The sequence below is a fragment of the Salmo salar genome, chromosome ssa17 (assembly GCF_905237065.1).
Source record: "Salmo salar chromosome ssa17, Ssal_v3.1, whole genome shotgun sequence".
Lineage (NCBI taxonomy): Eukaryota > Metazoa > Chordata > Actinopteri > Salmoniformes > Salmonidae > Salmo > Salmo salar.
The window spans coordinates 20482534-20506727 of record NC_059458.1 but is presented as its reverse complement, the minus strand read 5'-3'; the positions used below and the strand labels follow the sequence as shown (position 1 = coordinate 20506727).

At 44.8% G+C, this 24194-nt stretch overlaps 7 non-coding genes across 7 annotated transcripts; all 7 read right to left on the bottom strand.

Moving 5' to 3' along the window:
- Positions 1 to 2743: 2743 nt before the first annotated feature.
- trnak-uuu (transfer RNA lysine (anticodon UUU)) lies at positions 2744 to 2816 on the bottom strand. The gene has a single exon. It is a non-coding gene; the product is annotated as a tRNA-Lys (tRNA).
- A 3256-nt stretch (positions 2817 to 6072) lies between these two features.
- trnar-ccu (transfer RNA arginine (anticodon CCU)) lies at positions 6073 to 6145 on the bottom strand. Its single transcript has one exon. It is a non-coding gene; the product is annotated as a tRNA-Arg (tRNA).
- A 2979-nt stretch (positions 6146 to 9124) lies between these two features.
- trnar-ccu (transfer RNA arginine (anticodon CCU)) lies at positions 9125 to 9197 on the bottom strand. The gene has a single exon. It is a non-coding gene; the product is annotated as a tRNA-Arg (tRNA).
- Positions 9198 to 12182: 2985 nt separating this feature from the next.
- On the bottom strand, positions 12183 to 12255 carry trnar-ccu (transfer RNA arginine (anticodon CCU)). Its single transcript has one exon. It is a non-coding gene; the product is annotated as a tRNA-Arg (tRNA).
- Positions 12256 to 14115: 1860 nt separating this feature from the next.
- trnar-ccu (transfer RNA arginine (anticodon CCU)) lies at positions 14116 to 14188 on the bottom strand. The gene has a single exon. It is a non-coding gene; the product is annotated as a tRNA-Arg (tRNA).
- A 4875-nt stretch (positions 14189 to 19063) lies between these two features.
- On the bottom strand, positions 19064 to 19136 carry trnar-ccu (transfer RNA arginine (anticodon CCU)). Its single transcript has one exon. It is a non-coding gene; the product is annotated as a tRNA-Arg (tRNA).
- Positions 19137 to 22348: 3212 nt separating this feature from the next.
- On the bottom strand, positions 22349 to 22421 carry trnar-ccu (transfer RNA arginine (anticodon CCU)). Its single transcript has one exon. It is a non-coding gene; the product is annotated as a tRNA-Arg (tRNA).
- Between the last annotated feature and the right edge of the window lie 1773 nt (positions 22422 to 24194).

Genomic DNA, 24194 nt, shown 5'->3' with positions numbered 1-24194 from the left:
TGGCTTAGGAGGCCAGTGTCATAGGCCACTGGGGTACTGTGAAATCCTTTTCACCTATACGAACTGATAGAAGCAGTAAAAAAAATGTGTAACGGAAGACACTTACACATGCCCATGATATAGAGAAAAAAATGTATTGTTCGCACTTCATTGCTAAAAATAAGCTGTTTAGCAGAGGATGGTTTCGATCCATCGACCTCTGGGTTATGGGCCCAGCACGCTTCCGCTGCGCCACTCTGCTTTCGAACACCCCAGATGGGACTTAAACCCACAATCACTGGCATAAAAGGTCAGTGCCTTATCCATTAGGCCACTGGGGCACTGTAGTTCAGTTACGACCAGTACAAACTCATTGAATCAGTAAAAAAAATGTGTAACAGAAGGCACTGACAAATGCCCATGATATAGCAGATTTTTTTTCTTCGCACTTCAATGCTAAAAACAAACTGTTTAGCAGAGGATGGTTTTGATCCATCGACCTCTGGGCCCAGCACGCTTCCGCTGCGCCACTCTGCTTTCAACCACTCCGTGAAAAGAGTAGGAATCACAATCCATTGCTTAGGAGGCCAGTGTCTTAGGCCACTGGGGTACTGTGAAATCCTTTTCACCTATACGCACTGATAGAAGCAGTAAAAAAAATGTGTAACGGAAGGCACTTACACATGCCCATGATATAGAGAAAAAAAAATATTGTTCGCACTTCATTGCTAAAAATAAACTGTTTAGCAGAGGATGGTTTCGATCCATCGACCTCTGGGTTATGGGCCCAGCACGCTTCCGCTGCGCCACTCTGCTTTCAACCACTCCAGAAAAGAGTAAGACCCACAATCCATGGCTTAGGAGGCCAGTGTCTTAGGCCACTGGGGTACTGTGAAATCCTTTTCACCTATACGAACTGATAGAAGCAGTAAAAAAATGTGTAACGGAAGGCACTTACACATGCCCATGATATAGAGAAAAAAAATTATTGTTCGCACTTCATTGCTAAAAATAAGCTGTTTAGCAGAGGATGGTTTCGATCCATCGACCTCTGGGTTATGGGCCCAGCACGCTTCCGCTGCGCCACTCTGCTTTCAACCACTGCAGAAAAGAGTAAGACCCACAATCCATGGCTTAGGAGGCCAGTGTCTTAGGCCACTGGGGTACTGTGAAATCCTTTTGACCTATACGAACTGATAGAAGCAGTAAAAATAAGGTGTAACGGAAGGCACTTACACATGCCCATGATATAGAGAAAAAAATTTATTGTTCTCACTTCATTGCTAAAAATAAGCTGTTTAGCAGAGGATGGTTACGATCCATCGACCTCTGGGTTATGGGCCCAGCACGCTTCCGCTGCGCCACTCTGCTTTCAACCACTCCAGAAAAGAGTAAGACCCACAATCCATGGCTTAGGAGGCCAGTGTCTTAGGCCACTGGGTACTGTGAAATCCTTTTCACCTATACGAACTGATAGAAGCAGTAAAAAAAATGTGTAACGGAAGGCACTTACACATGCCCATGATATAGAGAAAAAAAATTATTGTTCGCACTTCATTGCTAAAAATAAACTGTTTAGCAGAGGATGGTTTCGATCCATCGACCTCTGGGTTATGGGCCCAGCACGCTACCGCTGCGCCACTCTGCTTTTAGACTATGCAGAAAAGAGTAGGAATCACAATCCATGGCTTAGGAGGCCAGTGTCTCAGGCCACTGGTGTACTGCGAAATCCTTTTCACCTATACGAACTGATAGAAGCAGTAAAAAAAGGTGTAACGGAAGGCACTTACACATGCCCATGATATAGAGAAAAAAATTAATTGTTCGCACTTCATTGCTAAAAATAAGCTGTTTAGCAGAGGATGGTTTCGATCCATCGACCTCTGGGTTATGGGCCCAGCACGCTTCCGCTGCGCCACTTTGCTTTCAACCACTCCAGAAAACAGTAAGACCCACAATCCATGGCTTAGGAGGCCAGTGTCTTAGGCCACTGGGGTACTGTGAAATCCTTTTCACCTATACGAACTGATAGAAGCAGTATAAAAAATGTGTAACGGAAGGCACTTACACATGCCCATGATATAGAGAAAAAAATTATTGTTCGCACTTCATTGCTAAAAATAAACTGTTTAGCAGAGGATGGTTTCGATCCATCGACCTCTGGGTTATGGGCCCAGCACGCTACCGCTGCGCCACTCTGCTTTTAGACTATGCAGAAAAGAGTAGGAATCACAATCCATGGCTTAGGAGGCCAGTGTCTCAGGCCACTGGTGTACTGCGAAATCCTTTTCACCTATACGAACTGATAGAAGCAGTAAAAAAAAGCTGTAACGGAAGGCACTTACACATGCCCATGATATAGAGAAAAAAATTAATTGTTCGCACTTCATTGCTAAAAATAAGCTGTTTAGCAGAGGATGGTTTCGATCCATCGACCTCTGGGTTATGGGCCCAGCACGCTTCCGCTGCGCCACTCTGCTTTCAACCACTCCAGAAAAGAGTAAGACCCACAATCCATGGCTTAGGAGGCCAGTGTCTTAGGCCACTGGGGTACTGTGAAATCCTTTTCACCTATACGAACTGATAGAAGCAGTAAAAAAAATGTGTAACGGAAGGCACTTACACATGCCCATGACATAGAGAAAAAAAATTATTGTTCGCACTTCATTGCTAAAAAAAAACTGTTTGGCAGAGGATGGTTTCGATCCATCGACCTCTGGGTTATGGGCCCAGCACGCTTCCGCTGCGCCACTCTGCTTTCGAACACCCCAGATGGGACTTGAACCCACAATCACTGGCATAAAAGGTCAGTGCCTTATCCATTAGGCCACTGGGGCACTGTAGTTCAGTTACGACCAGTACAAACTCATTGAAGCAGTAAAAAAAATGTGTAACAGATGGCACTGACAAATTGCCATGATATAGCAGATTTTTTTTCTTCGCACTTCAATGCTAAAAACAAACTGTTTAGCAGAGGATGGTTTTGATCCATCGACCTCTGGGCCCAGCACGCTTCCGCTGCGCCACTCTGCTTTCAACCACTCCGTGAAAAGAGTAGGAATCACAATCCATTGCTTAGGAGGCCAGTGTCTTAGGCCACTGGGGTACTGTGAAATCCTTTTCACCTATACGAACTGATAGAAGCAGTAAAAAAAATGTGTAACGGAAGGCACTTACACATGCCCATGATATAGAGAAAAAAAATATTGTTCGCACTTCATTGCTAAAAATAAACTGTTTAGCAGAGAATGGTTTCGATCCATCGACCTCTGGGTTATGGGCCCAGCACGCTTCCGCTGCGCCACTCTGCTTTCAACCACTCCAGAAAAGAGTAAGACCCACAATCCATGGCTTAGGAGGCCAGTGTCTTAGGCCACTGGGGTACTGTGAAATCCTTTTCACCTATACGAACTGATAGAAGCAGTAAAAAAAATGTGTAACGGAAGGCACTTACACATGCCCATGATATAGAGAAAAAAATTAATTGTTCGAACTTCATTGCTAAATATAAGCTGTTTAGCAGAGGATGGTTTCGATCCATCGACCTCTGGGTTATGGGCCCAGCACGCTTCCGCTGCGCCACTCTGCTTTCAACCTCTCCAGAAAAGAGTAAGACCCACAATCCATGGCTTAGGAGGCCAGTGTCTTAGGCCACTGGGGTACTGTGAAATCCTTTTCACCTATACGAACTGATAGAAGCAGTAAAAAAAATGTGTAACGGAAGGCACTTACACATGCCCATGATATAGAGAAAAAAATATTGTTCGCACTTCATTGCTAAATATAAGCTGTTTAGCAGAGGATGGTTTCGATCCATCGACCTCTGGGTTATGGGCCCAGCACGCTTCCGCTGCGCCACTCTGCTTTCAACCACTCCAGAAAAGAGTAAGACCCACAATCCATGGCTTAGGAGGCCAGTGTCTTAGGCCACTGGGGTACTGTGAAATCCTTTTCACCTATACGAACTGATAGAAGCAGTAAAAAAATGTGTAACGGAAGGCACTTACACATGCCCATGATATAGAGAAAAAAAATTATTGTTCGCACTTCATTGCTAAAAATAAGCTGTTTAGCAGAGGATGGTTTCGATCCATCGACCTCTGGGTTATGGGCCCAGCACGCTTCCGCTGCGCCACTCTGCTTTCAACCACTGCAGAAAAGAGTAAGACCCACAATCCATGGCTTAGGAGGCCAGTGTCTTAGGCCACTGGGGTACTGTGAAATCCTTTTGACCTATACGAACTGATAGAAGCAGTAAAAATAAGGTGTAACGGAAGGCACTTACACATGCCCATGATATAGAGAAAAAAATTTATTGTTCTCACTTCATTGCTAAAAATAAACTGTTTAGCAGAGGATGGTTTCGATCCATCGACCTCTGGGTTATGGGCCCAGCACGCTTCCGCTGCGCCACTCTGCTTTCAACCACTCCAGAAAAGAGTAAGACCCACAATCCATGGCTTAGGAGGCCAGTGTCATAGGCCACTGGGGTACTGTGAAATCCTTTTCACCTATACGAACTGATAGAAGCAGTAAAAAAAATGTGTAACGGAAGACACTTACACATGCCCATGATATAGAGAAAAAAATGTATTGTTCGCACTTCATTGCTAAAAATAAGCTGTTTAGCAGAGGATGGTTTCGATCCATCGACCTCTGGGTTATGGGCCCAGCACGCTTCCGCTGCGCCACTCTGCTTTCAACCACTCCAGAAAAGAGTAAGACCCACAATCCATGGCTTAGGAGGCCAGTGTCTTAGGCCACTGGGTACTGTGAAATCCTTTTCACCTATACGAACTGATAGAAGCAGTAAAAAAATGTGTAACGGAAGGCACTTACACATGCCCATGATATAGAGAAAAAAAATTATTGTTCGCACTTCATTGCTAAAAATAAACTGTTTAGCAGAGGATGGTTTCGATCCATCGACCTCTGGGTTATGGGCCCAGCACGCTACCGCTGCGCCACTCTGCTTTTAGACTACTGCAGAAAAGAGTAGGAATCACAATCCATGGCTTAGGAGGCCAGTGTCTCAGGCCACTGGTGTACTGCGAAATCCTTTTCACCTATACGAACTGATAGAAGCAGTAAAAAAAAGGTGTAACGGAAGGCACTTACACATGCCCATGATATAGAGAAAAAAATTAATTGTTCGCACTTCATTGCTAAAAATAAGCTGTTTAGCAGAGGATGGTTTCGATCCATCGACCTCTGGGTTATGGGCCCAGCACGCTTCCGCTGCGCCACTTTGCTTTCAACCACTCCAGAAAACAGTAAGACCCACAATCCATGGCTTAGGAGGCCAGTGTCTTAGGCCACTGGGGTACTGTGAAATCCTTTTCACCTATACGAACTGATAGAAGCAGTATAAAAAATGTGTAACGGAAGGCACTTACACATGCCCATGACATAGAGAAAAAAAATTATTGTTCGCACTTCATTGCTAAAAATAAACTGTTTAGCAGAGGATGGTTTCGATCCATCGACCTCTGGGTTATGGGCCCAGCACGCTACCGCTGCGCCACTCTGCTTTTAGACTATGCAGAAAAGAGTAGGAATCACAATCCATGGCTTAGGAGGCCAGTGTCTCAGGCCACTGGTGTACTGCGAAATCCTTTTCACCTATACGAACTGATAGAAGCAGTAAAAAAAAGCTGTAACGGAAGGCACTTACACATGCCCATGATATAGAGAAAAAAATTAATTGTTCGCACTTCATTGCTAAAAATAAGCTGTTTAGCAGAGGATGGTTTCGATCCATCGACCTCTGGGTTATGGGCCCAGCACGCTTCCGCTGCGCCACTTTGCTTTCAACCACTCCAGAAAAGAGTAAGACCCACAATCCATGGCTTAGGAGGCCAGTGTCTTAGGCCACTGGGGTACTGTGAAATCCTTTTCACCTATACGAACTGATAGAAGCAGTAAAAAAAATGTGTAACGGAAGGCACTTACACATGCCCATGACATAGAGAAAAAAAATTATTGTTCGCACTTCATTGCTAAAAAAAAACTGTTTAGCAGAGGATGGTTTCGATCCATCGACCTCTGGGTTATGGGCCCAGCACGCTTCCGCTGCGCCACTCTGCTTTCGAACACCCCAGATGGGACTTGAACCCACAATCACTGGCATAGGAGGTCAGTGCCTTATCCATTAGGCCACTGGGGCACTGTAGTTCAGTTACGACCAGTACAAACTCATTGAAGCAGTAAAAAAAATGTGTAACAGATGGCACTGACAAATTGCCATGATATAGCAGATTTTTTTTCTTCGCACTTCAATGCTAAAAACAAACTGTTTTGCAGAGGATGGTTTTGATCCATCGACCTCTGGGCCCAGCACGCTTCCGCTGCACCACTCTGCTTTCAACCACTCCGTGAAAAGAGTAGGAATCACAATCCATTGCTTAGGAGGCCAGTGTCTTAGGCCACTGGGGTACTGTGAAATCCTTTTCACCTATACGAACTGATAGAAGCAGTAAAAAAAATGTGTAACGGAAGGCACTTACACATGCCCATGATATAGAGAAAAAAAAATATTGTTCGCACTTCATTGCTAAAAATAAACTGTTTAGCAGAGGATGGTTTCGATCCATTGACCTCTGGGTTATGGGCCCAGCACGCTTCCGCTGCGCCACTCTGCTTTCAACCACTGCAGAAAAGAGTAAGACCCACAATCCATGGCTTAGGAGGCCAGTGTCTTAGGCCACTGGGGTACTGTGAAATCCTTTTCACCTATACGAACTGATAGAAGCAGTAAAAAAAATGTGTAACGGAAGGCACTTACACATGCCCATGATATAGAGAAAAAAATTAATTGTTCGCACTTCATTGCTAAAAATAAGCTGTTTAGCAGAGGATGGTTTCGATCCATCGACCTCTGGGTTATGGACCCAGCACGCTTCCGCTGCGCCACTCTACTTTCAACGTCTCCAGAAAAGAGTAAGACCCACAATCCATTGCTTAGGAGGCCAGTGTCTTAGGCCACTGGGGTACTGTGAAATCCTTTTCACCTATACGAACTGATAGAAGCAGTAAAAAAAATGTGTAACGGAAGGCACTTACACATGCCCATGATATAGAGAAAAAAAAATATTGTTCGCACTTCATTGCTAAAAATAAACTGTTTAGCAGAGGATGGTTTCGATCCATTGACCTCTGGGTTATGGGCCCAGCACGCTTCCGCTGCGCCACTCTGCTTTCAACCACTCCAGAAAAGAGTAAGACCCACAATCCATGGCTTAGGAGGCCAGTGTCTTAGGCCACTGGGGTACTGTGAAATCCTTTTCACCTATACGAACTGATAGAAGCAGTAAAAAAAATGTGTAACGGAAGGCACTTACACATGCCCATGATATAGAGAAAAAAATTATTGTTCGCACTTCATTGCTAAAAATAAGCTGTTTAGCAGAGGATGGTTTCGATCCATCGACCTCTGGGTTATGGGCCCAGCACGCTTCCGCTGCGCCACTCTGCTTTCAACCACTCCAGAAAAGAGTAAGACCCACAATCCATGGCTTAGGAGGCCAGTGTCTTAGGCCACTGGGGTACTGTGAAATCCTTTTCACCTATACGAACTGATAGAAGCAGTAAAAATAATGTGTAACGGAAGGCACTTACACATGCCCATGATATAGAGAAAAAAATTTATTGTTCGCACTTCATTGCTAAAAATAAACTGTTTAGCAGAGGATGGTTTCGATCCATCGACCTCTGGGTTATGGGCCCAGCACGCTTCCGCTGCGCCACTCTGCTTTCAACCACTCCAGAAAAGAGTAAGACCCACAATCCATGGCTTAGGAGGCCAGTGTCTTAGGCCACTGGGGTACTGTGAAATCCTTTTCACCTATACGAACTGATAGAAGCAGTAAAAAAAATGTGTAACGGAAGGCACTTACACATGCCCATGATATAGAGAAAAAAATTTATTGTTCGCACTTCATTGCTAAAAATAAGCTGTTTAGCAGAGGATGGTTTCGATCCATCGACCTCTGGGTTATGGGCCCAGCACGCTTCCGCTGCGCCACTCTGCTTTCAACCACTCCAGAAAAGAGTAAGACCCACAATCCATGGCTTAGGAGGCCAGTGTCTTAGGCCACTGGTGTACTGTGAAATCCTTTTCACCTATACGAACTGATAGAAGCAGTAAAAAAATGTGTAACGGAAGGCACTTACACATGCCCATGATATAGAGAAAAAATTTATTGTTCGCACTTCATTGCTAAAAATAAGCTGTTTAGCAGAGGATGGTTTCGATCCATCGACCTCTGGGTTATGGGCCCAGCACGCTTCCGCTGCGCCACTCTGCTTTCAACCACTCCAGAAAAGAGTAAGACCCACAATCCATGGCTTAGGAGGCCAGTGTCTTAGGCCACTGGGGTACTGTGAAATCCTTTTCACCTATACGAACTGATAGAAGCAGTAAAAAAAATGTGTAACGGAAGGCACTTACACATGCCCATGACATAGAGAAAAAAATTATTGTTCGCACTTCATTGCTAAAAATAAGCTGTTTAGCAGAGGATGGTTTCGATCCATCGACCTCTGGGTTATGGGCCCAGCACGCTACCGCTGCGCCACTCTGCTTTCAGACTATGCAGAAAAGAGTAGGAACCACAATCCATGGCTTAGGAGGCCAGTGTCTCAGGCCACTGGTGTACTGCGAAATCCTTTTCACCTATACGAACTGATAGAAGCAGTAAAAAAAAGCTGTAACGGAAGGCACTTACACATGCCCATGATATAGAGAAAAAAATTAATTGTTCGCACTTCATTGCTAAAAATAAGCTGTTTAGCAGAGGATGGTTTCGATCCATCGACCTCTGGGTTATGGGCCCAGCACGCTTCCGCTGCGCCACTTTGCTTTCAACCACTCCAGAAAAGAGTAAGACCCACAATCCATGGCTTAGGAGGCCAGTGTCTTAGGCCACTGGGGTACTGTGAAATCCTTTTCACCTATACGAACTGATAGAAGCAGTAAAAAAAATGTGTAACGGAAGGCACTTACACATGCCCATGACATAGAGAAAAAAAATTATTGTTCGCACTTCATTGCTAAAAAAAAACTGTTTAGCAGAGGATGGTTTCGATCCATCGACCTCTGGGTTATGGGCCCAGCACGCTTCCGCTGCGCCACTCTGCTTTCGAACACCCCAGATGGGACTTGAACCCACAATCACTGGCATAGGAGGTCAGTGCCTTATCCATTAGGCCACTGGGGCACTGTAGTTCAGTTACGACCAGTACAAACTCATTGAAGCAGTAAAAAAAAATGTGTAACAGATGGCACTGACAAATGCCCATGATATAGCAGATTTTTTTTCTTCGCACTTCAATGCTAAAAACAAACTGTTTAGCAGAGGATGGTTTTGATCCATCGACCTCTGGGCCCAGCACGCTTCCGCTGCACCACTCTGCTTTCAACCACTCCGTGAAAAGAGTAGGAATCACAATCCATTGCTTAGGAGGCCAGTGTCTTAGGCCACTGGGGTACTGTGAAATCCTTTTCACCTATACGAACTGATAGAAGCAGTAAAAAAAATGTGTAACGGAAGGCACTTACACATGCCCATGATATAGAGAAAAAAAAATATTGTTCGCACTTCATTGCTAAAAATAAACTGTTTAGCAGAGGATGGTTTCGATCCATTGACCTCTGGGTTATGGGCCCAGCACGCTTCCGCTGCGCCACTCTGCTTTCAACCACTGCAGAAAAGAGTAAGACCCACAATCCATGGCTTAGGAGGCCAGTGTCTTAGGCCACTGGGGTACTGTGAAATCCTTTTCACCTATACGAACTGATAGAAGCAGTAAAAAAAATGTGTAACGGAAGGCACTTACACATGCCCATGATATAGAGAAAAAAATTAATTGTTCGCACTTCATTGCTAAAAATAAGCTGTTTAGCAGAGGATGGTTTCGATCCATCGACCTCTGGGTTATGGGCCCAGCACGCTTCCGCTGCGTCACTCTACTTTCAACGTCTCCAGAAAAGAGTAAGACCCACAATCCATTGCTTAGGAGGCCAGTGTCTTAGGCCACTGGGGTACTGTGAAATCCTTTTCACCTATACGAACTGATAGAAGCAGTAAAAAAAATGTGTAACGGAAGGCACTTACACATGCCCATGATATAGAGAAAAAAAAATATTGTTCGCACTTCATTGCTAAAAATAAACTGTTTAGCAGAGGATGGTTTCGATCCATTGACCTCTGGGTTATGGGCCCAGCACGCTTCCGCTGCGCCACTCTGCTTTCAACCACTGCAGAAAAGAGTAAGACCCACAATCCATGGCTTAGGAGGCCAGTGTCTTAGGCCACTGGGGTACTGTGAAATCCTTTTCACCTATACGAACTGATAGAAGCAGTAAAAAAATGTGTAACGGAAGGCACTTACACATGCCCATGATATAGAGAAAAAAATTAATTGTTCGCACTTCATTGCTAAAAATAAGCTGTTTAGCAGAGGATGGTTTCGATCCATTCGACCTCTGGGTTATGGGCCCAGCACGCTTCGGCTGCGCCACTCTGCTTTCAACCACTCCAGAAAAGATTAAGACCCACAATCCATGGCTTAGGAGGCCAGTGTCTTAGGCCACTGGGGTACTGTGAAATCCTTTTCACCTATACGAACTGATAGAAGCAGTAAAAATAAGGTGTAACGGAAGGCACTTACACATGCCCATGATATAGAGAAAAAAAATTATTGTTCGCACTTCATTGCTAAAAATAAACTGTTTAGCAGAGGATGGTTTCGATCCATCGACCTCTGGGTTATGGGCCCAGCACGCTTCCGCTGCGCCACTCTGCTTTCAACCACTGCAGAAAAGAGTAAGACCCACAATCCATGGCTTAGGAGGCCAGTGTCTTAGGCCACTGGGGTACTGCGAAATCCTTTTCACCTATACGAACTGATAGAAGCAGTAAAAAAAAGGTGTAACGGAAGGTACTTACACATGCCCATGATATAGAGAAAAAAATTAATTGTTCGCACTTCATTGCTATAAATAAACTGTTTAGCAGAGGATGGTTTCGATCCATCGACCTCTGGGTTATGGGCCCAGCACGCTTCCGCTGCGTCACTCTACTTTCAACGTCTCCAGAAAAGAGTAAGACCCACAATCCATTGCTTAGGAGGCCAGTGTCTTAGGCCACTGGGGTACTGTGAAATCCTTTTCACCTATACGAACTGATAGAAGCAGTAAAAAAAAATGTGTAACGGAAGGCACTTACACATGCCCATGATATAGAGAAAAAAAAATATTGTTCGCACTTCATTGCTAAAAATAAACTGTTTAGCAGAGGATGGTTTCGATCCATTGACCTCTGGGTTATGGGCCCAGCACGCTTCCGCTGCGCCACTCTGCTTTCAACCACTGCAGAAAAGAGTAAGACCCACAATCCATGGCTTAGGAGGCCAGTGTCTTAGGCCACTGGGGTACTGTGAAATCCTTTTCACCTATACGAACTGATAGAAGCAGTAAAAAAAATGTGTAACGGAAGGCACTTACACATGCCCATGATATAGAGAAAAAAATTAATTGTTCGAACTTCATTGCTAAAAATAAGCTGTTTAGCAGAGGATGGTTTCGATCCATTCACCTCTGGGTTATGGGCCCAGCACGCTTCGGCTGCGCCACTCTGCTATCAACCACTCCAGAAAAGATTAAGACCCACAATCCATGGCTTAGGAGGCCAGTGTCTTAGGCCACTGGGGTACTGTGAAATCCTTTTCACCTATACGAACTGATAGAAGCAGTAAAAATAAGGTGTAACGGAAGGCACTTACACATGCCCATGATATAGAGAAAAAAAATTATTGTTCGCACTTCATTGCTAAAAATAAACTGTTTAGCAGAGGATGGTTTCGATCCATCGACCTCTGGGTTATGGGCCCAGCACGCTTCCGCTGCGCCACTCTGCTTTCAACCACTGCAGAAAAGAGTAAGACCCACAATCCATGGCTTAGGAGGCCAGTGTCTTAGGCCACTGGGGTACTGCGAAATCCTTTTCACCTATACGAACTGATAGAAGCAGTAAAAAAAAGGTGTAACGGAAGGTACTTACACATGCCCATGATATAGAGAAAAAAATTAATTGTTCGCACTTCATTGCTATAAATAAACTGTTTAGCAGAGGATGGTTTCGATCCATCGACCTCTGGGTTATGGGCCCAGCACGCTTCCGCTGCGCCACTCTGCTTTCAAACACCCCAGATGGGACTTGAGCCCACAATCACTGGCTTAGGAGGCCAGTGCCTTACCCATTAGGCCACTGGGGCACTGTAGATCATTTACGACCAGTACAAACTCATTGAAGCAGTAAAAAAAATGTGTAACAGAAGGCACTGACAAATGCCCATGATATAGCAGATTTTTTTTCTTTGCACTTCAATGCTAAAAACAAACTGTTTAGCAGAGGATGGTTTCGATCCATCGACCTCTGGGCCCAGCACGCTTCCGCTGCGCCACTCTGCTTTCAACCACTCCGTGAAAAGAGTAGGAATCACAATCCATGGCTTAGGAGGCCAGTGTCTCTGGCCACTGGTGTACTGTGAAATCTTTTTCACCTATACGAACAGATAGAAGCAGTAAAAAAATGTGTAACGGAAGGCACTGACACATGCCCATGCTATAGCGAAAAAAAAATGTGTTCACACATCATTGCTAGAAATAAACTGTTTAGCAGAGGATGGTTTCGATCCATCGACCTCTGGGTTATGGGCCCAGCACGCTTCCGCTGCGCCACTCTGCTTTCAACCACTGCAGAAAAGAGTAAGACCCACAATCCATGGCTTAGGAGGCCAGTGTCTTAGGCCACTGGGGTACTGTGAAATCCTTTTCACCTATACGAACTGATAGAAGCAGTAAAAAAAGGTGTAACGGAAGGCACTTACACATGCCCATGATATAGAGAAAAAAATTAATTGTTCGAACTTCATTGCTAAAAATAAGCTGTTTAGCAGAGGATGGTTTCGATCCATTGACCTCTGGGTTATGGGCCCAGCACGCTTCGGCTGCGCCACTCTGCTTTCAACCACTCCAGAAAAGAGTAAGACCCACAATCCATGGCTTAGGAGGCCAGTGTCTTAGGCCACTGGGGTACTGTGAAATCCTTTTCACCTATACGAACTGATAGAAGCAGTAAAAAAATGTGTAACGGAAGGCACTTACACATGCCCATGATATAGAGAAAAAAATGTATTGTTCGCACTTCATTGCTAAAAATAAACTGTTCAGCAGAGGATGGTCTCGATCCATCGACCTCTGGATTATGGGCCCAGCACGCTTCCGCTGCGCCACTCTGCTTTTAGACTATGCAGAAAAGAGTAGGAATCACAATCCATGGCTTAGGAGGCCAGTGTCTTAGGCCACTGGGGTACTGTGAAATCCTTTTCACCTATACGAACTGATAGAAGCAGTAAAAAAAATGTGTAACGGAAGGCACTTACACATGCCCATGATATAGAGAAAAAAATTAATTGTTCGAACTTCATTGCTAAAAATAAGCTGTTTAGCAGAGGATGGTTTCGATCCATCGACCTCTGGGCCCAGCACGCTTCCGCTGCGCCACTCTGCTTTCAACCACTCCAGAAAAGAGTAAGACCCACAATCCATGGCTTAGGAGGCCAGTGTCTTAGGCCACTGGGGTACTGTGAAATCATCTTCACCTATACGAACTGATAGAAGCAGTAAAAAAAATGTGTAACGGAAGGCACTTACACATGCCCATGATATAGAGAAAAAAATGTATTGTTCGCACTTCATTGCTAAAAATAAACTGTTTAGCAGAGGATGGTTTCGGTCCATCGACCTCTGGGTTATGGGCCCAGCACGCTTCCGCTGCGCCACTCTGCTTTTAGACTATGCAGAAAAGAGTAAGACCCACAATCCATGGCTTAGGAGGCCAGTGTTATAGGCCACTGGGGTACTGTGAAATCCTTTTCACCTATACGAACTGATAGAAGCAGTAAAAAAAATGTGTAACGGAAGGCACTTACACATGCCCATGATATAGAGAAAAAAATGTATTGTTCGCACTTCATTGCTAAAAATAAACTGTTTAGCAGAGGATGGTTTCGATCCATCGACCTCTGGGTTATGGGCCCAGCACGCTTCCGCTGCGCCACTCTGCTTTCAAACACCCCAGATGGGACTTGAACCCACAATCACTGGCTTAGGAGGCCAGTGCCTTATGCATTAGGCCACTGGGGCACTGTAGTTCCGTTTCGACCAGTACAAACTCATTGAAGCAGTAAAAAAATGTGTAACAGAAGGCACTGACAAATGCCCATGATATAGCAGATTTTTTTCACTTCAATGCTAAACGCATTCGATCCATCGACCTCTGGGCCCAGCACGCTTCCGCTGCGCCACTCTGCTTTCAACCACTCCGTGAAAAGAGTAGGAATCACAATCCATGGCTTAGGAGGCCAGTGTCTCTGGCCACTGGTGTACTGTGAAATCTTTTTCACCTATACGAACAGATAGAAGCAGTAAAAAAAATGTGTAACGGAAGGCACTGACACATGCCCATGCTATAGCGAGAAAAAAAATGTGTTCACACTTCATTGCTAGAAATAAACTGTTTAGCAGAGGATGGTTTCGATCCATCGACCTCTGGGTCCCAGCACGCTTCCGCTGCGCCACTCTGCTTTCAACCACTCCAGAAAAGAGTAAGACCCACAATCCATGGCTTAGGAGGCCAGTGTCATAGGCCACTGGGGTACTGTGAAATCCTTTTCACCTATACGAACTGATAGAAGCAGTAAAAAAATGTGTAACGGAAGGCACTTACACATGCCCATGATATAGAGAAAAAAATTAATTGTTCGCACTTCATTGCTAAAAATAAGCTGTTTAGCAGAGGATGGTTTCGATCCATCGACCTCTGGGTTATGGGCCCAGCACGCTTCCGCTGCGCCACTCTGCTTTTAGACTATGCAGAAAAGAGTAGGAATCACAATCCATGGCTTAGGAGGCCAGTGTCTCAGGCCACTGGTTTACTGCGAAATCCTTTTCACCTATACGAACTGATAGAAGCAGTAAAAAAAAGGTGTAACGGAAGGCACTTACACATGCCCATGATATAGAGAAAAAATTAATTGTTCGCACTTCATTGCTAAAAATAAGCTGTTTAGCAGAGGATGGTTTCGATCCATCGACCTCTGGGTTATGGGCCCAGCACGCTTCCGCTGCGCCACTCTGCTTTCAACCACTCCAGAAAAGAGTAAGACCCACAATCCATGGCTTAGGAGGCCAGTGTCTTAGGCCACTGGGGTACTGTGAAATCCTTTTCACCTATACGAACTGATAGAAGCAGTAAAAAAAATGTGTAACGGAAGGCACTTACACATGCCCATGATATAGAGAAAAAAATTAATTGTTCGCACTTCATTGCTAAAAATAAACTGTTTAGCAGAGGATGGTTTCGATCCATCGACCTCTGGGTTATGGGCCCAGCACGCTTCCTCTGCGCCACTCTGCTTTCAACCACTCCAGAAAAGAGTAAGACCCACAATCCATGGCTTAGGAGGCCAGTGTCTTAGGCCACTGGGGTACTGTGAAATCCTTTTCACCTATACGAACTGATAGAAGCAGTAAAAAAAATGTGTAACGGAAGGCACTTACACATGCCCATGATATAGAGAAAAAATTTATTGTTCGCACTTCATTGCTAAAAATAAACTGTTTAGCAGAGGATGGTTTCGATCCATCGACCTCTGGGTTATGGGCCCAGCACGCTTCCGCTGCGCCACTCTGCTTTTAGACTATACAGAAAAGAGTAAGACCCACAATCCATGTCTTAGGAGGCCAGTGTCTTAGGCCACTGGTGTACTGCGAAATCCTTTTCACCTATACGAACTGATAGAAGCAGTAAAAAAAATTGTAACGGAAGGCACTTACACATGCCCATGATATAGAGAAAAAAATGTATTGTTCGCACTTCATTGCTAAAAATAAACTGTTTAGCAGAGGATGGTTTCGATCCATCGACCTCTGGGTTATGGGCCCAGCACGCTTCCGCTGCGCCACTCTGCTTTTAGACTACGCAGAAAAGAGTAGGAATCCACAATCCATGGCTTAGGAGGCCAGTGTCTCAGGCCACTGGTGTACTGCGAAATCCTTTTCACCTATACGAACTGATAGAAGCAGTAAAAAAAAGGTGTAACGGAAGGCACTTACACATGCCCATGATATAGAGAAAAAATTAATTGTTCGCACTTCATTGCTAAAAATAAGCTGTTTAGCAGAGGATGGTTTCGATCCATCGACCTCTGGGTTATGGGCCCAGCACGCTTCCGCTGCGCCACTCTGCTTTCAACCTCTCCAGAAAAGAGTAAGACCCACAATCCATGGCTTAGGAGGCCAGTGTCTTAGGCCACTGGGGTACTGTGAAATCCTTTTCACCTATACGAACTGATAGAAGCAGTAAAAAAAATGTGTAACGGAAGGCACTTACACATGCCCATGATATAGAGAAAAAAAATATTGTTCGCACTTCATTGCTAAAAATAAACTGTTTAGCAGAGGATGGTTTCGATCCATCGACCTCTGGGTTATGGGCCCAGCACGCTTCCGCTGCGCCACTCTGCTTTCAACCACTCCAGAAAAGAGTAAGACCCACAATCCATGGCTTAGGAGGCCAGTGTCTTAGGCCACTGGGGTACTGTGAAATCCTTTTCACCTATACGAACTGATAGAAGCAGTAAAAAAAATGTGTAACGGAAGGCACTTACACATGCCCATGATATAGAGAAAAAAATTAATTGTTCGCACTTCATTGCTAAAAATAAGCTGTTTAGCAGAGGATGGTTTCGATCCATCGACCTCTGGGTTATGGGCCCAGCACGCTTCCGCTGCGCCACTCTGCTTTTAGACTACTCCAGAAAAGAGTAGGAACCACAATCCATGGCTTAGGAGGCCAGTGTCTCAGGCCACTGGTGTACTGCGAAATCCTTTTCACCTATACGAACTGATAGAAGCAGTAAAAAAAGGTGTAACGGAAGGCACTTACACATGCCCATGATATAGAGAAAAAATTAATTGTTCGCACTTCATTGCTAAAAATAAGCTGTTTAGCAGAGGATGGTTTCGATCCATCGACCTCTGGGTTATGGGCCCAGCACGCTTCCGCTGCGCCACTCTGCTTTCAACCACTCCAGAAAAGAGTAAGACCCACAATCCATGGCTTAGGAGGCCAGTGTCTTAGGCCACTGGGGTACTGTGAAATCCTTTTCACCTATACGAACTGATAGAAGCAGTAAAAAAATGTGTAACGGAAGGCACTTACACATGCCCATGATATAGAGAAAAAAATATTGTTCGCACTTCATTGCTAAAAATAAACTGTTTAGCAGAGGATGGTTTCGATCCATCGACCTCTGGGTTATGGGCCCAGCACGCTTCCGCTGCGCCACTCTGCTTTCAACCACTGCAGAAAAGAGTAAGACCCACAATCCATGGCTTAGGAGGCCAGTGTCTTAGGCCACTGGGGTACTGTGAAATCCTTTTCACCTATACGAACTGATAGAAGCAGTAAAAAAAATGTGTAACGGAAGGCACTTACACATGCCCATGATATAGAGAAAAAAATTAATTGTTCGCACTTCATTGCTAAAAATAAGCTGTTTAGCAGAGGATGGTTTCGATCCATCGACCTCTGGGTTATGGGCCCAGCACGCTTCCGCTGCGCCACTCTGCTTTTAGACTACTACAGAAAAGAGTAAGAACCACAATCCATGTCTTAGGAGGCCAGTGTCTCAGGCCACTGGTGTACTGCGAAATCCTTTTCACCTATACGAACTGATAGAAGCAGTAAAAAAAATGTGTAACGGAAGGCACTTACACATGCCCATGATATAGAGAAAAAAATGTATTGTTCGCACTTCATTGCTAAAAATAGACTGTTCAGCAGAGGATGGTTTCGATCCATCGACCTCTGGATTATGGGCCCAGCACGCTTCCGCTGCGCCACTCTGCTTTTAGACTATGCAGAAAAGAGTAGGAACCACAATCCATGGCTTAGGAGGCCAGTGTCTCAGGCCACTGGGGTACTGCGAAATCCTTTTCACCTATACGAACTGATAGAAGCAGTAAAAAAAGGTGTAACGGAAGGCACTTACACATGCCCATGATATAGAGAAAAAAATTAATTGTTCGCACTTCATTGCTAAAAATAAGCTGTTTAGCAGAGGATGGTTTCGATCCATCGACCTCTGGGTTATGGGCCCAGCACGCTTCCGCTGCGCCACTCTGCTTTCAACCTCTCCAGAAAAGAGTAAGACCCACAATCCATGGCTTAGGAGGCCAGTGTCTTAGGCCACTGGGGTACTGTGAAATCCTTTTCACCTATACGAACTGATAGAAGCAGTAAAAAAATGTGTAACGGAAGGCACTTACACATGCCCATGATATAGAGAAAAAAAATATTGTTCGCACTTCATTGCTAAAAATAAACTGTTTAGCAGAGGATGGTTTCGATCCATCGACCTCTGGGTTATGGGCCCAGCACGCTTCCGCTGCGCCACTCTGCTTTCAACCACTGCAGAAAAGAGTAAGACCCACAATCCATGGCTTAGGAGGCCAGTGTCTTAGGCCACTGGGGTACTGTGAAATCCTTTTCACCTATACGAACTGATAGAAGCAGTAAAAAAATGTGTAACGGAAGGCACTTACACATGCCCATGATATAGAGAAAAAAATTAATTGTTCGCACTTCATTGCTAAAAATAAGCTGTTTAGCAGAGGATGGTTTCGATCCATCGACCTCTGGGCCCAGCACGCTTCCGCTGCGCCACTCTGCTTTCAACCACTCCAGAAAAGAGTAAGACCCACAATCCATGGCTTAGGAGGCCAGTGTCATAGGCCACTGGTGTACTGCGAAATCCTTTTCACCTATACGAACTGATAGAAGCAGTAAAAAAAATGTGTAACGGAAGGCACTTACACATGCCCATGATATAGAGAAAAAATTTATTGTTCGCACTTCATTGCTAAAAATAAACTGTTTACCAGAGGATGGTTTCGATCCATCGACCTCTGGGTTATGGGCCCAGCACGCTTCCGCTGCGCCACTCTGCTTTCAAACACCGCAGATGGGACTTGAACCCACAATCACTGGCTTAGGAGGCCAGTGCCTTATCCATTAGGCCACTGGGGCACTGTAGTTCGGTTACGACCAGTACAAACTCATTGAAGCAGTAAAAAAATGTGTAACAGAAGGCACTGACAAATGCCCATGATATAGCAGATTTTTTTCTTCGCATTACTATTTTGATCCATCGACCTCTGGGCCCAGCACGCTTCCGCTGCGCCACTCTGCTTTCAACCACTCCGTGAAAAGAGTAGGAATCACAATCCATGGCTTAGGAGGCCAGTGTCTCTGGCCACTGGTGTACTGTGAAATCTTTTTCACCTATACGAACAGATAGAAGCAGTAAAAAAAATGTGTAACGGAAGGCACTGACACATGCCCATGCTATAGCGAGAAAAAAAATGTGTTCACACATCATTGCTAGAAATAAACTGTTTAGCAGAGGATGGTTTCGATCCATCGACCTCTGGGTTCCCAGCACGCTTCCGCTGCGCCACTCTGCTTTCAACCACTCCAGGAAAGAGTAAGACCCACAATCCATGGCTTAGGAGGCCAGTGTCTTAGGCCACTGGGGTACTGTGAAATCCTTTTCACCTATACGAACTGATAGAAGCAGTAAAAAAAATGTGTAACGGAAGGCACTTACACATGCCCATGATATAGAGAAAAAAATTAATTGTTCGCACTTCATTGCTAAAAATAAGCTGTTTAGCAGAGGATGGTTTCGATCCATCGACCTCTGGGTTATGGGCCCAGCACGCTTCCTCTGCGCCACTCTGCTTTCAACCACTCCAGAAAAGAGTAAGACCCACAATCCATGGCTTAGGAGGCCAGTGTCTTAGGCCACTGGGGTACTGTGAAATCCTTTTCACCTATACGAACTGATAGAAGCAGTAAAAAAAATGTGTAACGGAAGGCACTTACACATGCCCATGATATAGAGAAAAAAATGTATTGTTCGCACTTCATTGCTAAAAATAAGCTGTTTAGCAGAGGATGGTTTCGATCCATCGACCTCTGGGTTATGGGCCCAGCACGCTTCCGCTGCGCCACTCTGCTTTTAGACTATACAGAAAAGAGTAGGAACCACAATCCATGTCTTAGGAGGCCAGTGTCTCAGGCCACTGGTGTACTGCGAAATCCTTTTCACCTATACGAACTGATAGAAGCAGTAAAAAAATGTGTAACGGAAGGCACTTACACATGCCCATGATATAGAGAAAAAAATTTATTGTTCGCACTTCATTGCTAAAAATAAGCTGTTTAGCAGAGGATGGTTTCGATCCATCGACCTCTGGGTTATGGGCCCAGCACGCTTCCGCTGCGCCACTCTGCTTTCAACCACTCCAGAAAAGAGTAAGACCCACAATCCATGGCTTAGGAGGCCAGTGTCTTAGGCCACTGGGGTACTGTGAAATCCTTTTCACCTATACGAACTGATAGAAGCAGTAAAAAAATGTGTAACGGAAGGCACTTACACATGCCCATGATATAGAGAAAAAAATTAATTGTTCGCACTTCATTGCTAAAAATAAACTGTTTAGCAGAGGATGGTTTCGATCCATCGACCTCTGGGTTATGGGCCCAGCACACTTCCGCTGCGCCACTCTGCTTTTAGACTATACAGAAAAGAGTAGGAATCACAATCCATGTCTTAGGAGGCCAGTGTCTCAGGCCACTGGTGTACTGCGAAATCCTTTTCACCTATACGAACTGATAGAAGCAGTAAAAAAAATGTGTAACGGAAGGCACTTACACATGCCCATGATATAGAGAAAAAAATGTATTGTTCGCACTTCATTGCTAAAAATAAACTGTTCAGCAGAGGATGGTTTCGATCCATCGACCTCTGGATTATGGGCCCAGCACGCTTCCGCTGCGCCACTCTGCTTTTAGACTATGCAGAAAAGAGTAGGAACCACAATCCATGGCTTAGGAGGCCAGTGTCTCAGGCCACTGGTGTACTGCGAAATCCTTTTCACCTATACGAACTGATAGAAGCAGTAAAAAAAAGGTGTAACGGAAGGCACTTACACATGCCCATGATATAGAGAAAAAATTAATTGTTCGCACTTCATTGCTAAAAATAAGCTGTTTAGCAGAGGATGGTTTCGATCCATCGACCTCTGGGTTATGGGCCCAGCACGCTTCCGCTGCGCCACTCTGCTTTCAACCACTCCAGAAAAGAGTAAGACCCACAATCCATGGCTTAGGAGGCCAGTGTCTTAGGCCACTGGGGTACTGTGAAATCCTTTTCACCTATACGAACTGATAGAAGCAGTAAAAAAAATGTGCAACGGAAGGCACTTACACATGCCCATGATATAGAGAAAAAAAATTATTGTTCGCACTTCATTGCTAAAAATAAACTGTTTAGCAGAGGATGGTTTCGATCCATCGACCTCTGGGTTATGGGCCCAGCACGCTTCCGCTGCGCCACTCTGCTTTCAACCACTCCAGAAAAGAGTAAGACCCACAATCCATGGCTTAGGAGGCCAGTGTCTTAGGCCACTGGGGTACTGTGAAATCCTTTTCACCTATACGAACTGATAGAAGCAGTAAAAAAATGTGTAACGGAAGGCACTTACCCATGCCCATGATATAGAGAAAAAATTAATTGTTCGAACTTCATTGCTAAAAATAAGCTGTTTAGCAGAGGATGGTTTCGATCCATCGACCTCTGGGCCCAGCACGCTTCCGCTGCGCCACTCTGCTTTCAACCACTCCAGAAAAGAGTAAGACCCACAATCCATGGCTTAGGAGGCCAGTGTCTTAGGCCACTGGGGTACTGTGAAATCCTTTTCACCTATACGAACTGATAGAAGCAGTAAAAAAATGTGTAACGGAAGGCACTTACACATGCCCATGATATAGAGAAAAAAAATGTATTGTTCGCACTTCATTGCTAAAAATAAACTGTTTAGCAGAGGATGGTTTCGATCCATCGACCTCTGGGTTATGGGCCCAGCACGCTTCCGCTGCGCCACTGTGCTTTTAGACTACTACAGAAAAGAGTAAGAACCACAATCCATGTCTTAGGAGGCCAGTGTCTCAGGCCACTGGTGTACTGCGAAATCCTTTTCACCTATACGAACTGATAGAAGCAGTAAAAAAAAGGTGTAACGGAAGGCACTTACACATGCCCATGATATAGAGAAAAAAATATATTGTTCGCACTTCATTGCTAAAAATAAGCTGTTCAGCAGAGGATGGTTTCGATCCATCAACCTCTGGGTTATGTGCCCAGCACGATTCCGCTGCGCCACTCTGCTTTCAAACACCCCAGATGGGACTTGAACCCACAATCACTGGCTTAGGAGGCCAGTGCCTTATCCATTAGGCCACTGGGGCACTGTAGTTCGGTTACGACCAGTACAAACTTATTGAAGCAGTAAAAAAAATGTGTAACAGAAGGCACTGACAAATGCCGATGATATAGCAGATTTTTTTTCTTCGCACTTCAATGCTAAAAACAAACTGTTTAGCAGAGGATGGTTTTGATCCATCGACCTCTGGGCCCAGCACGCTTCCGCTGCGCCACTCTGCTTTCAACCACTCCGTGAAAAGAGTAGGAATCACAATCCATGGCTTAGGAGGCCAGTGTCTCTGGCCACTGGTGTACTGTGAAATCTTTTTCACCTATACGAACTGATAGAAGCAGTAAAAAAATGTGTAACGGAAGGCACTTACACATGCCCATGATATAGCGAGAAAAAAAATGTGTTCACACTTCATTGCTAAAAATAAACTGTTTAGCAGAGGATGGTTTCGATCCATCGACCTCTGGGTTATGAGCCCAGCACGCTTCCGCTGCGCCACTCTGCTTTCAACCACTCCAGAAAAGAGTAAGACCCACAATCCATGGCTTAGGAGGCCAGTGTCTTAGGCCACTGGGGTACTGTGAAATCCTTTTCACCTATACGAACTGATAGAAGCAGTAAAAAAAATGTGTAACGGAAGGCACTTACACATGCCCATGATATAGAGAAAAAAATGTATTGTTCGCACTTCATTGCTAAAAATAAACTGTTTAGCAGAGGATGGTTTCGATCCATCGACCTCTGGGTTATGGGCCCAGCTACGCTTCCGCTGCGCCACTCTGCTTTTAGACTATGCAGAAAAGAGTAGGAACCACAATCCATGTCTTAGGAGGCCAGTGTCTCAGGCCACTGGTGTACTGCGAAATCCTTTTCACCTATACGAACTGATAGAAGCAGTAAAAAAAGGTGTAACGGAAGGCACTTACACATGCCCATGATATAGAGAAAAAAATTAATTGTTCGCACTTCATTGCTAAAAATAAGCTGTTTAGCAGAGGATGGTTTCGATCCATCGACCTCTGGGTTATGGGCCCAGCACGCTTCCGCTGCGCCACTCTGCTTTCAACCACTCCAGAAAAGAGTAAGACCCACAATCCATGGCTTAGGAGGCCAGTGTCTTAGGCCACTGGGGTACTGTGAAATCGTTTTCACCTATACGAACTGATAGAAGCAGTAAAAAAATGTGTAACGGAAGGCACTTACACATGCCCATGATATAGAGAAAAACAATTATTGTTCGCACTTCATTGCTAAAAATAAAGTGTTTAGCAGAGGATGGTTTCGATCCATCGACCTCTGGGTTATGGGCCCAGCACGCTTCCGCTGCGCCACTCTGCTTTCAACCACTCCAGAAAAGAGTAAGACCCACAATCCATGGCTTAGGAGGCCAGTGTCTTAGGCCACTGGGGTACTGTGAAATCCTTTTCACCTATACGAACTGATAGAAGCAGTAAAAAAAATGTGTAACGGAAGGCACTTACACATGCCCATGATATAGAGAAAAAAAATATTGTTCGCACTTCATTGCTAAAAATAAACTGTTTAGCAGAGGATGGTTTCGATCCATCGACCTCTGGGTTATGGGCCCAGCACGCTTCCGCTGCGCCACTCTGCTTTCAACCACTGCAGAAAAGAGTAAGACCCACAATCCATGGCTTAGGAGGCCAGTGTCTTAGGCCACTGGGGTACTGTGAAATCGTTTTCACCTATACGAACTGATAGAAGCAGTAAAAAAATGTGTAACGGAAGGCACTTACACATGCCCATGATATAGAGAAAAAAATTAATTGTTCGCACTTCATTG